This window comes from Acanthaster planci, linkage group LG08, assembly GCF_054643075.1.
Source record: "Acanthaster planci isolate LZ-2023a linkage group LG08, COTS_SCS, whole genome shotgun sequence".
Lineage (NCBI taxonomy): Eukaryota > Metazoa > Echinodermata > Asteroidea > Valvatida > Acanthasteridae > Acanthaster > Acanthaster planci.
The window spans coordinates 15,355,292-15,369,197 of record NC_141784.1 but is presented as its reverse complement, the minus strand read 5'-3'; the positions used below and the strand labels follow the sequence as shown (position 1 = coordinate 15,369,197).

General features: G+C 45.2%; 1 long non-coding RNA gene across 1 annotated transcript; it reads left to right on the top strand.

Annotated features, from left to right (window-relative positions):
- Window positions 1-212: 212 nt before the first annotated feature.
- Window positions 213-1,568, top strand: LOC147798421 (uncharacterized). Its single transcript, XR_015426208.1, has 2 exons — window positions 213-432; window positions 845-1,568. It is a non-coding gene; the product is annotated as an uncharacterized LOC147798421 (long non-coding RNA).
- The last annotated feature ends 12,338 nt before the right edge of the window (window positions 1,569-13,906 follow it).

Sequence of the window (13,906 nt, the reverse complement as noted above, 5' to 3'; positions counted from 1 at the left end):
TTTTAGGGCTTGCAGACACCCACTTTTGCTCCCACTCCTTTCGCATCGGAGCGGCGTCAACCGCATTCGCCTTGGGTTTTCCCCTTGAGCAGATCAAGAGAATGGGCCGCTGGCGTTGGGAGGCCGCACAGCGTTATATTCGCCCGCTGATATAATAATAAAATAATAAATACATAAAAAAACAACAAACAAACAGACAAACAAACAAAAAAAAAACCCATATATATCGATATATACATATGTATAAACTACTGAAAGTAATACTCATATTTAACAGCAACAACGGCACTGGAACATTCCTGGTTCCTCTCCCCTTTGTTCACAGGGGATATTTGGATACTTGGAGATTCCATCATAAGTCGAGCAGAGACCACACTCCGGACTAGGCACGACGTCCGCTGGAATGGCCTGGGTGGAGCGAAATATGGTGACGTAACCAAATTAATGGCAGAACTCGCAGCAAGATGGCCTTGTCCGGCCATGCTAATCGTCCACTTAGGCACTAACGAGTTGGTCCAGACCGATTTTTTCTGTTTCCGACAAAGGCTGGCACTTTTTATGCGAGAGTGTCTTGACACTTACCCAGAGGCGCAGTTGGTTTGGTCAGATATTTTACCGCGCGCCTGTTACTTTGGGTCTACTAATCCATCAAAAATGGAAAAGAAACGCCGCGCGATCAATAGGTGGGCATGTTCGCTCGGTAGTCGACTGGGAGTGTCAGTGCTGCACCACCCTCAGTTCCGATGGTCGGAGTTCGCATTGTATCGTTACGATGGTGTCCACTTATCTGACATGGGCAACGCGTATTTTAGAAGACTACATCATTACTGCCTTGGAAAAATAGATCGTTTCCCGGGATGTGGGCCTAATGGGTGGCATTGTTCAAGGGTTTGCTTGCGTAGGTAGTATCAGAAAGGGAGGCTCGAAGTCCGGGCGGTCGTCCCAGTGGGGCGCGCGTTGCGCGTCTGGCGGGAACTACCTGGGAGCGACACGCAGTTTCCGAAGTAAACAAATAAACAATTTAGGCGAATTATCTCGCAGTGATTATAACGTAAAGTTAGTTGTTAGTAATGTTTCATTTCGTTTTTCTTAAACACTACGCCAAGCACCCTCTTGTTCTGGTGGGGCTTATTCCAACCGCCTGTTCAAGCGGTGGAAAAAAACGGCGTGCCTTATGTAAGCTTTTCTTAAGTTGTAAAGGATAAATAGAATCACATGACTTTTCATTATAGGACAAGCACCTACTTGTTCCGGTGGGGTTTGTCTGCATGGCAAGTGTGCCAAGGAATTCCAACCTGTTATGCCAAGTGAGGCAAGTCTTTCTGCTAACAACCTTGCCTTTTTCTGCCAAGTGTGGCAAGCCTTTGGCGAGTTTGTTCCTGTTTTTCTGCCAAGTGTGGCAAGTATCTCTTTGGCAAGTGTGCCTGAGTTTCTGCCAAGTGTGGCTAGTATGGCAAGTGTGCCAAGAAATCTTACAGAATTTCTGCCAAGTGTGGCAATAGAAAGTGGTGTTGAAATCAGCAAAAACAAATAAACTTGCCGCTCGAAATCTTTGCCAAAAACCAAAACGTGGTGTCAATGTGTGGTTTGTGCACATAGAGTTGGAGAATAAGAGCGAGTTTGTGTGCAACAGCTTCATTTTTTTACCTAATTCTCAGATGCTCTCCACTACCCGAGTTCAGCCCGCTCTAAATCGGCTCTGTATATGCGATATTGAAAAATCCCAAAAGTTCTCAGATCTGCCAATCGTGGCATTACATAATTGGACACATTCTCCTGTTGCGATTCGTGCAGGTTTCATATGCATATGTGCTTTAGTTTCGGAAATATCTCCCCAAAATAAGAGCGAGTTTCTGTGCAACAGCTTCATTTTTTTACGTAATTCTCACATGCTCTCCCCTACCCGAGTTCAGCCCTGTTCAAAAAAATATGAAGATCTGGCAATCGTGGTAACGTCCGATTGGACATATTCTCGTCTTGTGATTCATGCAAGTTTCATATCCCTATGTCCTTTAGATTTGGAAATCTCTGCAAAAGAACGCGCGAGTTTGTGTGCAAGTGCTTGATTTTTGGCATAAATCTGACATGCTCTCCACTACCAGAGTTCAGCCCGCTCAAAATCGGCTCTGTATATGCGATACTGAAAAATCCCAAAAGTTCTCAGATCTGCCAATCGTAGCATTACCTAAGTGAACACATTCTCTTGTTGTGATTTGTGCAGGTTTCATATGCATATGTTCTTTAGTTTCGGAAATATCTCCCCAAAATAAGAGCGAGTTTGTTTGCTAGTACTTGATTTTTTCGAGTCAATCTGACATGCTCTCCAGAGTTCGGCCTCGCGCCAAAAAGGCTCCGTATATGCGATACTGAAAAATCCAAAAATTTTCAAGATGTGCCAATCGTGGTGTCATCTGAAAGAGGACATGCTGCTCTTTCAATTCATGCAAGTTTGGTATCAATATGGGCTTTAGTTTATTAAATATCCCTATGTCCTTTAGATTTGAAAATCTCTGCAAAGGAAAGTGCAAGTTTAGATTTGGAAATCTTTGCAAAAGAAAGTGCAAGGTTGTTTGCTAGCACTTGATTTTTGGCGTCAATCTGACATGCTCTCCAATACCGGAGTTCAGCCTCGCTCAAACAAAGCTCCGTATATGCGATACTGAAAAATCCAAAAAAAATCGAGATCTGCCAATCGTGGTATCACCTTGAAAAGAACATGCTGCTCTTTCGATTCATGCAAGTTTCACATCAATATGGGCTTTAGTTTAATAAATATCTCAATTAATATGAGCGATTTTCTGTGCAACAGCTTCACTTTTTTACGTAATTCTCACATGCTCTCCAATACCGGAGTTCGGCCCTGCTCAAAATTATATTGAAGATCTGGCAATTGCCGTAACATCCGATTGGACAATTTCTTGTCTTGTGATTCATGCAAGTTTCATATCCCTATGTCCTTTAGATTTGGAAATCTCTGCAAAAGAACGCGCGAGTTTGTGTGCAATTGCTTGATGTTTTGCATAAATCTGACATGCTCTCCACTACCCGAGTTCAGCCCGCTCAAAATCGGCTCTGTATATGCGATACTGAAAAATCCCAGAAGTTCTCAGATCTGCCAATCGTGGCATAACATAATTGGACACTTTCTCCTTTTGTGATTTGTGCAGGTTTCATATGCATATGTGCTTCAGTTTCGGAAATATCTCCCCAAAATAAGAGCGAGTTTGTTTGCTAGTACTTGATTTTTGGCGTCAATCTGACATGCTCTCCAGAGTTCGGCCTCGTGCCAACAAGGCTCCGTATATGCGATACTGAAAAATCCAAAAATTTTCAAGATGTGCCAATCGTGGTGTCATCTGAAAGAGGACATGCTGCTCTTTCAATTCATGCAAGTTTCATATCAATATGGGCTTTAGGTTAACCTTGCGCAGATCAGAATGGCTAATATGATGATCCCCTGTTTTGTAATTTCGTAATGAAGAAAAATATTTCGGCCAAATGCAAAAACCTCCTGTTAATTTGCATCTCTGTAGATGCTGATCAGCCTAGTTTAGTCACCTTTAATAATTGCAATTCTAACGATCTTCCTTTGGGTGTGGTCAATCTTGATCAACGCAAAGCCTTTGACAATGTGGATCACGCCCATCTATTTAATGTCTTGAGTGCCATGGGATTCGGGGACAATTTTTCTCGTTGTCTTCGCCTTTTGTACAGCGGCGCCGAGAGTCACATCAAATTCTGCGGGTCCCTGACTGCCCGCTTTCCTTTTCAAAAGGGGATTCGTCAGGGCTGCCCGCTCTCGGGGCTGCTCTATACCCTGGCTATCGAACCTTTTCTTCACGCTCTCCGCAAAAACCTTTCCGGGCAGAGTTCCTGCTCTCCTATTCTAAAGACTATTGTTCTGTCTCGGCCTAACTATAAACTATAGTTAAACTATAAACTATTGAAAGGGTGTATGAACTTTTCAGTAAATGTAGCAGTGCTCGGTTAAATTGTGACAAATCCAAGGGGTTATGGGTAGGCTCCTGGACCGGACGAAATGAGAAGCCTCTGAATTTTGACTGGAACAATCAAGGTCTCTGTTTTCTGGGAGTTCACCTTGGAAATAGTAATAACTACAACAAGCAAAACTGGGATAATTGTAAAGCACGTCTTTCAAAGACTCTCTCAAACTGGAAACACCTCTCTAGGCTTTGTTTTTCAAAGGAAAAATTCTCATTGCCAATCAGCTGGCTGCTGCTAAAGTTTTTCACTGTCTTGCTGCTCTCTCTTGTCCCGGAAATGTCCTGCGCGACCTTCAAAATTTGCTTGTCTGGTCGGGTAAATGACACTATCTTAAGAAGACTGTTCTTTTCCAAAGCTGTGAGAAAGGTGGGCTTGGTCTAGCTTGCCTCCAGGCACGCAGCCTCGCTTTCAAATTTAAACTCCTTCAACGATATTTTCATTTCAACTCCCACCCTTGTTTTTCGTTAATGGATCTCAATCTCCGCAAGTACAAACGCCTCAACCTCGGCTACCAAATTTTACTTTTAGACTTAGATCCGAATTTTTTTTACCAGTCTCCATCCTTTCTATAGCGAAGTGTTGCGTGCCTGGATGGCCCTCGGGGCTCGAATCGACACACCCTCGGATTCACTCAACCATGTCCTTAATCTGCCCATTATCTCCCTTTCCTTTGTCGATTCTTTGCCTGGCGGTGCGGCCCTCGTCGGTCGTCTCTGGGCGTGCGGATTAAAATTCGTCAGTCAACTCGTCGACATGGACACAAAAACATGGCATCCCGCTCAGGACTTTCGTCTCCTCGTCCACCTTCCTCTCGTCTCTTTCAACTGGCAATCTCCAACCTCCGTCTCGTGTTGTCCACGGCCTTTCCGGCACTTTTCAACGATAACGGACTCATCCAGAATTCACCTGTGGATCTTCCCCCTCGTCCTCCTTCCCCCGGTAACGTCCTCGTCGAAAAGGACACGGACGCTCTTCTACTTTCATCTAGAACTCTTTATCTCCACCTCAACGACAACATTAATCATTGTCTTCTCCTGTTCTCACCCCATGGCACCGACTTGGTTTTTTTTCCCGTCCTCTTTCGTATTTCCCTGGAAAGCCGTTTACGAACAGCCCACCAGCAAGAAGGAAGGGGACGTTCAGTACAAATTACTCCACAACGTTTTGCCCTCGCTCCCAGTTCTCCACCATCTCAACAGCAACATTCCAGTGAATTGTCTGTGGTGCGGCGAGAGGGGAACCATCGTCCATCTGTTCTGTCCGCGCATCCAACCCTATTTGAATCTCCTTCACTCTTTCATCGGCTGTCTCCTTCCAGACCTCGACCTCAACTTCGACATTTACTGGACTCTCGTTCCGCACGCTCGAGGTCGATCCAAAGAGGCCGTCCGCCTGGCAAACTTCCTCAGTGTCAGTCTCAAAAATGTCATTTATAATCTCTACCGCACCTGTAAAACTTGCGAACCCCTAATAATTTGGCAACTTTGGCAACATCGTCTAAAAAATAAAATCATTCTCGATCTTCACTATCATAAAATCAACAATTCCATCTCCCGTTTCCTCGACACATGGTCTATCAACGACACCCTCTTTGACTACTCCAATAATAAACTGACATTGTTTTTGTGAACCCGTCACTGTCATAACTTATAAGTCACTGTTAGAAGTTGTATATTGTTTTTTTCACTCTTAATTATGAATATTATAGATGTTAACAAGTGTCATATTTCTAATATAATGCTTTGTTTTCCTTCATGAATAGCTGAATTATAGTCTGTATTTTTCTCTTGATTTCTATAATGTATCTAATTTTACTATCCTCCCATCCCCTCCCAGGGTCGTCGGTAAGTGGGTCGCCACCGCCAACTCCACGGCGGGGCGGGGTGTTTTGTCACTGCCCACCCCGCGGCCCCAACATCTCCCAACGGGGGTTTTTCCGGCAGTGGGCACTCACTGCCCACGTCCAGAGACGCCGGTGGACCCCACTCCTCCTCCCGTTCCCTCCCCTTCCCTGGTTTCCCCACTTCCCAATAAACGTATGATATGCTATATTGATTTTTCTTTGTGTGTTTTCTTGTGCTAACTGTGTACTTCATATTGTCTTTAATAAGTCTCTCCTAAAGTTAATTATTCAATGTATTGCTAATGTATTCTCCCTTCCCCTCTCCTCCCAGGGTCGTCGGTGAGTGGGTCGCTACCGCCAACCCACGGCGGGGCTGGGTGCTTTGTCACCGCCCACCCCGAGGCCCTAACTTTTCCCAACAGGGGTCTCTCCGGCAGTGGGCACTAGGTGCCCACGTCCAGAGACGCCGGTGGACCCCACTCCTCTTCCCTTTCCCTCCTTTTCCCTATGTCCACCCCAATCCCCTATAAAGTGTTTTCATTTGTTAATTGTAGTTTTGTATTACTACAGTCCCGTGTATTTCTCAAGTTTCCATCTTTAATTATGTTTTCCTTTAATTTACACCAGTCTCTTTCTCTTGTTTCAATTAATCTTTTAAATTTGTGTATATATATATTGCATTTCATTGTATATACTTTTCATTGAAATAAAGCTTCCTCTTTAAAAAAAAGTATTTATTTATTTATTTATTTTCCGTATAAATGGAGCTAAACGGCTCCTTTTATTTCATTTATATACACAATAAACATGACATTGTCGCAATTTTTAAACCACAAAAAGTGCGACAATTGAAAATATGTACATATATCAATAACACCGATTTGATTATTTAAACTGAACAAAATTTTCAGAATTGGTGCTATACAAATAAAAACTCAGGAAAATAAATGAAAGTTTAGAAATTAAATTTTAGGCTCCCCCGATTGAATCAACACAGAGCAGAATTTTTCGTGTAAACGAGTTGAAACAGATTTGCGCCTAATCTCATTTTGTCTAATGTTGGAAATCTTCTAAGACAGACAAACAAACCAACAAACAAACAAACAAACAAACAAACAAACACCCCAACAAACAAACAAACACCCCAACAAACAAACAAACAAACAAACAAACAAACAACCCAACAAACAAACAAACAAACAAACAAACACTTTTTTTCACTTTTCCAAATGAACCTTTAATTCATGACAGAGAATATCTACAAAACAATGATTCTTAAAATAAAACAAGGTTCAAGTGGAATAAGTAAATTCTGACATACAATAAAATTAACAGAAAAAGAAAGGATTCTCAGTAAAAAAAAATAAAAAGAATTAATTAACTAATTATAACATGAACATTGGAACCACACTTATAGCCATCGAAAACCCTGAGACTTCTCATCAGGAATAGACAATGACAACCATGAAAAAAAAGATCAGTCTTCTTATCAGCCAGAAAAGCTTATTGTCCACAAATGTGAACAAAGTGTTGTTGTGGTCCCATTTGCTCAAAAATAAGCCAACGTTGTGTTTTGCAGATAAAAAGTGGTAATCGATCAGAATTTTACTCTTCATTCGAAGTTTCCATACAATAAGAGGGTCAGCAGTAGATGAACGCGAGTAGAGAAAGTATATGGTTGCTTTCAGACTGATAAGGAAGTAATTTGCCAGATTAACCATCTCCTTTGAACGTCCATTCTTGTACGGAAGGAGGCACCAGTACAGGTCGAAATCTTGAACAACACTCGGGAAAAGACGACTCAAGAGACAGTTCAGAAGATTTAATGCTGGCTGGATGGCGCGACACATGATGAACAAGTGAACGATTGTTCCTCTTTGTCCACACCAAGGGCACAGTGGAGATATGTCTGGGTTAATGTGCTGCAGGACCGGTAGACTGGGCAGAAAGTTATGTAATAGGCGAAATTGGACATCGCCGTCTTTCTTTGAGGAAGGTAGACGATATATTGCTTGCCATTCGATTTTCCGGTTCTCTGGGATTACATTCTGTTCATGCCAGTAAGTCTGAAGAGGAATCTTCAGTTGGTTGAGTTCTGCGTTGAGGGTTTTATAAATAGTCTTTGAAGACGCGCCTGTGGCATCGATGTCTGGAGGGAAGTGAACTACGAGGGGAAGTTCTCTCAGGGCTGGGATGCTCCGAAGATTACGTGTGGAGAGACGGTATCCAAAACGGTTGAAAAACTGCGGGAAGACACACAAGAGGAGATCTGTCATTTCAGAAAGTTCAGCGCGAAGAAGCCTGTTTGAAGACCTTCGCACTGGGTTTGCAGTTTGGATATTGTGGCGGGACAACTGACACCTTTTTGTGGCGGACCAGCAGACTGGCCTGATCGGAGATAGAATTGACCTGGCCTACCCCACAAATATATTTATTAACCTTACGCAAGAATGAGCGGCTATCCTGACGCAAGGGGGGATATCAGTTAACGAACGGTGGACTATGCCTTAGGGCTGTTCGTTTGGTGGAAGTTTACCACCGCTCTGTGATTAGGTAATTGATCCCAATGTCAATAAAAATTACAATTAATGTCAATACAAGTGATACAGGACTGACTAAATCTCACGGTGACCAGTGATCTCTAAGGCAATTATATGATTGGTTTATTCAATGTCAGTGCTCAGTTATCCGTTATATACAACAGCAATTAGCTATATACAAAATTATCCTCAGAGGGAGGTAGTCCTACGTGGTCAACTGCACCACGAACGTGATTAATAAGCCTTATCCTTAACCTACACCAGAATAACCCTTACGGTGATCAGGGTAAACCTCACAGCGATCAGGGTAACCCTCACAATAACCAGGTAACCCTCACAGTGATCAGGGTAACCCTCAAGTCTAAATAAATAATCTACTGATGGCTTATAACTGATAAGTCTTGACCACACAAGCAATTACAATCTTCGTAACTGTACAACACAACAGGGTACACTTATACAAGAATAATCTATATTGCCTTACAAAGCAACACATTTCCCAAACTGCAACAAGGTTTAAGGTGACTTAAATAATCCTCACCCACTTTAAGTTATTATGAAATAACACAGGTAAGTTGATTAAGAAGGCGATTATAATAGTCCTCACCAGACTCTAACGGAAACCTGCACCCAGTAAACCTCAACGAGGAAAGCAAGCTCCCAGACCAGGACCGCAACCAACCGTCGCTATGCCAACAAGCATGGAACAACGGCACACAATCCTTCTAGTCTAAGCTTCGCTAATTCCCCAATTAACTGGTTCGCTCGGGTTCCCTAACCCTATAATCTACCACTTCTTAAATAAACGAGACTGTTTAACGATTCCCAATCTTCAAAGAGATCTGATATAATCGGCAGCTCCGGCAACTGAGAACAAGTACCACACTAACCGATGGCACCAGGTACACTTGAGGTAGATCCCCAACCACCAGCGGTCGTACGTCAGATTTACTCTCGAAATACAACACAACTCCACAGAGCTCTGGTTAGTACGCTGCCATCTTGAGAAGTCCCGGCAACCAACGCAGCCAGCGCCCAGACCTAAGGTAATGCGCGCCTCTGATTGGTTGCCGCGCGCATGTTTAATGCATGATTAAGACGCTCCTGAATTATTAATGACCCAGACTAAACACAAGTCTGCGCAGCTACCCTGTTTCGCCACACAGGCCCCAGCTAAGCTTAGCCCGTCCCGGGTTAAAACGCTTAACCGAAATATTAAAAGAAACAGGGGTAATAGAAATTTATACAGCATAACATGTGAGGTTTACCTGAAACCACACAATACATGTTATACAATTAAAAACCATTCCATGAGATCTAGTTGATCAACTTCACATACGTGTTACACAAACACATCCATTACTGTACCTGCACGTGCAACCACGCTCAAGCAACTTACCTGAGGCTTACCTAGTAATCCTCATACACCATAATTAACATAAATTATGCACTGTTGAATTAGAAAATATACGAACTTTTGTAACTGTATAAAATGATTTATAAAACCTGACAGAAATATCTTATATAAAAATTTAACAACACTTCAACACACTTCATAATTTTACAAGGAGAAAAACGCTAGTTTGTGTCCTCAACTTTAAGATAAATTATGGTGAATCGTCTATTTACAAATAATCGTAGGCAATCAAAAATCATGGATATAAAACAAATTTTAAATTGGAATTATCATGATTAGGAAGATAAACGCTATAATTAAGCTTGGGTTGAGTAGCAGCTGGCGTCCACCACCTTCTTGTACTTGGCAGTTGTGGTCTCCTCGTGGACCAGCTCACCGTCTAGGAAGGTTCGCCTAGGTGGATCCGCTCCTCTAAGCAGGGCTGCTGTCCTCCTACACCTCTCCGGTGGCTCATCTTATGTCGTTCTCGAACTCCATGATCCAAGTGTTGCCACTGTCACTTTGGGGCAGTGGCCCCAGCAAGTCCACAGCCACTCACTCCATGGGCTCACTCATCAAATACTGCTTGGGGGGGGGGGAATTCTCCTCTTGGCAGGAGCTTTCCTCCTCGCACACAGATCACAGCTCCTAACGAATGACCTCACATCTGCGGTCATCCCAGGCCAGTAGTACCGCAACTTGGCCTTAGCCAAGATTTTCGTGACCCCAAGGTGACCGCTAGTCTGACCTCCGTGTAGCTCCTGCAGTACAACCTTTCTCAATTTCTCAGGCAGTACCAGTCGCCACCTAATCGACTTCCCGTCATCGGACTCCCAACTTCGGTACAGGACACCATTGCGCACCCCTAACTGATCCCATGAGGACCATAGGGTCTTGTGCGCTGAGGAGGCGGCTGATACAGTCTCCCAAACTGGGCGGCTGTCCAACTCCTCTTTAGCCCTCACAATCCAACTAATACTTTGATGTCAAGTTGTGCCCCCCTTACTTCATCCCTAGACCAGTGTGGTTCAGCAAAGATGCCCCTCACGTCTGCCTCAGGAACTGCTAAGTCAGAGTCAACCTCACGGCGACTCTCCTTCTCAGACACAACCGTTGGATTCCCGGCAACTTCCGTTGCCCCTTCCATATCAGACCGACCACACTGTTTACAGACCTTCCTGGACAACCCGTCAGCATTTCCATACTTACGTCCAGGTCTGTGCTGAATGGACACGTCATACTCGGAGATTACCTCAAGCCACTGAGCAAGCTGACCCTCGGAGTTCTTAAAATTAAGTAACCACCTAAGAGCAGCATGATCGGTGCGAAGTAAAACTTTCCGACCATACAGATACTGTTTGAACTTCTTCAGATAGACAACTACCGCTAAAGGTTCTCTCCGGGTAACACAATAGTTCCTCTCGGCCTTGCTGAGCTTGCGGCTTGCAAAGGCCAGGACCTTCTCATGACCCTCATGGACCTGGGACAAAACTGCCCCCAGTCCATCCCCACTTGCGTCCGTGTCCAAAACGTAATCAGAGTCAGGTATGGGATATGCCAACACAGGTGCAGTCTGCAGCCTCAGTTTCAACTCTTCAAATGCCTCTTGGCAGGCATCAGTCCAGCGAAACTCTCTTGACTTTTCAGTCAGCGCATGCAGAGGCGACGCTACCTCGGCAAATCCCCTGATAAACTTCCGATAATAAGAAGCGAGGCCTAAAAAGCTTCGAACTTCTCGGACACACTTAGGTGTGGGCCACTCAGCCACTGCCCGAACCTTTTCAGGGTCGGTAGCCACACCTTCAGACGACACTACATGACCCAAATAGGTCACAGAGCGCTGGAACAAAAAGCACTTACTAGGCTTCAACTTCAATCCAGCTTTTCGGAGTCTGGAGAGAACGACTCGAAGCCGTTCAATCTCCTCTCTCTCAGTCCTGCCATAAACAATGACATCATCCAGGTAGATGAGCAGTGTCTCCCACTGGAGACCCGCCATTACCTTCTCCATCAACCTCTCGAACGTTGCAGGGGCGTTACAAAGACCAAAGGGCATGCAACGCCACCTATACAACCCGTTCCGCACCACAAAGGTTGATTTCTGGCTCGCGTCCTCGTCGAGGGCGACCTGCCAATATCCCGACGCCAAATCAAGCGTCGAGAACCACTTTGCCCCTGCCAACGCATCTAGCGTCTCATCAATACGAGGGACAGGGTGAGCATCTTTGATTGTTACCCTATTCAACCCTCTGTAATCGACTCAAAATCGTCGGGTCCCGTCCTTCTTCCGGACCAGCACCACGTTTGCAGCCCTGGGACTGTCAGATTGTTCTATAATGCCCCTCTTCTGCAAATCTTCCACCTGCCTCATTATTTCCTGTTGGTTACATAGGGGATGACGCCTTGGCCGCTCCTTAATAGGCCTCGCGGCGCAAGTATTGATCTGGTGTTTTACCACATCAGTCCGCCCTAGGTCCTCATTACCACGGGAAAATACGCCCTGATATTCAATCAAACAAGCCTTCACCTCCTCATGATACTCCTCACCAATGTTGACCTTACACTGGTCATACAGATCATGCAAGTGACTCGGCAGGTCTCCATAGACCTCACACTCATGGTTCTCACCAGGCAGGACTATGGAGTCAGCCTCAACCGCAGCAATTGTACCAACAGCTGTCCCCTTTCGGACAACGCGTCTCTCCTCATTCGGATTAAATATCCGCAGCGGTAGAGACTCGGCGTTTGGCTCCACCAGCGACCGGGCTAAAACTAAGCCTCGCTGAGCCAATTCGCCACCACCTTCCACAGGTTCAACCAAGGCCGGCTGTCGCATTGCCTCACAGGTACTGGCTACAGTACCAGGCACAATAGCCTCATGGCCCGCTGGGATCTCGGTGGCTTCCGCCACCAATACTCGACCGACAAACGGCTCACCAGCACCATTGGTACACCTTGATCTTTCTCCATTCAGCCTCAACTCCAACCTTCCAAAATCTAAGTTACCTCTGGTAGGTAACAGGAAGTCCATCCCTAATATACCCTCACACTTCATGTCGGCAAAAATTACCCTTACCGGGTAAACCGTTTTGCCTATTTGTATATCGACCCAAGCAGTACCCATTGTTGCTAATGGACTGCCATCAACTTGCCGAATGCTGGCCTCTTCCGCTTCCAGCACAGGCCTTCGCTCCTTGGGAATTTTATGATAAACAACACTACTGATTAAAGTGTCTGTTGACCCTGAATCAACTAAGAACCGACACTTCGCCCCTCTAACGACTCCATCGACAAACAGCCCACACCTTGGCCGGGAAACAGACTTGGGCTGAGCACCTAGTGGCTCTCTGCCTTTTTCTGTCCTGTGCCTCTGGTTGGCTTCGTTTGTCCCTCGTTTGGGCACTCGGGGAGGTCCAGCCTGCCCCTTTCTCTCTTTCCGAGGCTTGGTACATTCCTTGGCAAAATGACCAACCTCTTTACACCTGAAGCACTTCAACACACAAGGCTTCCTTTTCTCTAGTTTCGGCGACAGCCTCGCTGGAGGCTTATCGTTACCCTGGCTCAGCCCCTTACTCGTGAACTCAGTCAACATCTTGACCACCTGGTCTATCTTCTTGGCTTGCTGCCCAGCATTCTCCTCCAACTTCTGCAAACGCTCTACGGTGCCCGAGTCCATGGCCCTTGTGAATTTCGTTGGCTTCTTCTCTACTCGCCTTTCACTCTCAACTTTCTCAAAATTCTCAGTCTCTATAGCTGCACGTATCGCCTCGTCCAGTGTCTTCGGACGGGCGCGATAAATGCCTTCCCGGACCACCTGACTCGACACAGCATCCATGAAGTGATTTTTCCCCAGGCGCTCACGTGCCTCTTCGGGAATCTCTGGATAGGATTTCACCACCAACTCACGGACTGCCTGCCCCAGTTCTTGAAGACTCTCCTTCAACCCCTGACGTCGGCTCCTTAAGTCCACGAGGTAGTTCTCAGCCTGTTGGCTGGGACCAAACCTCCTGTTTAGAACCTGAACAAGTTCTTCAAACGTGAACTTCTTGGACCCGTCGCCAAGAATACGGAGCGCATCACCCTGGAGGCTAGCAGCCAGGAACTCGGTTGCCTGCTCCTCAC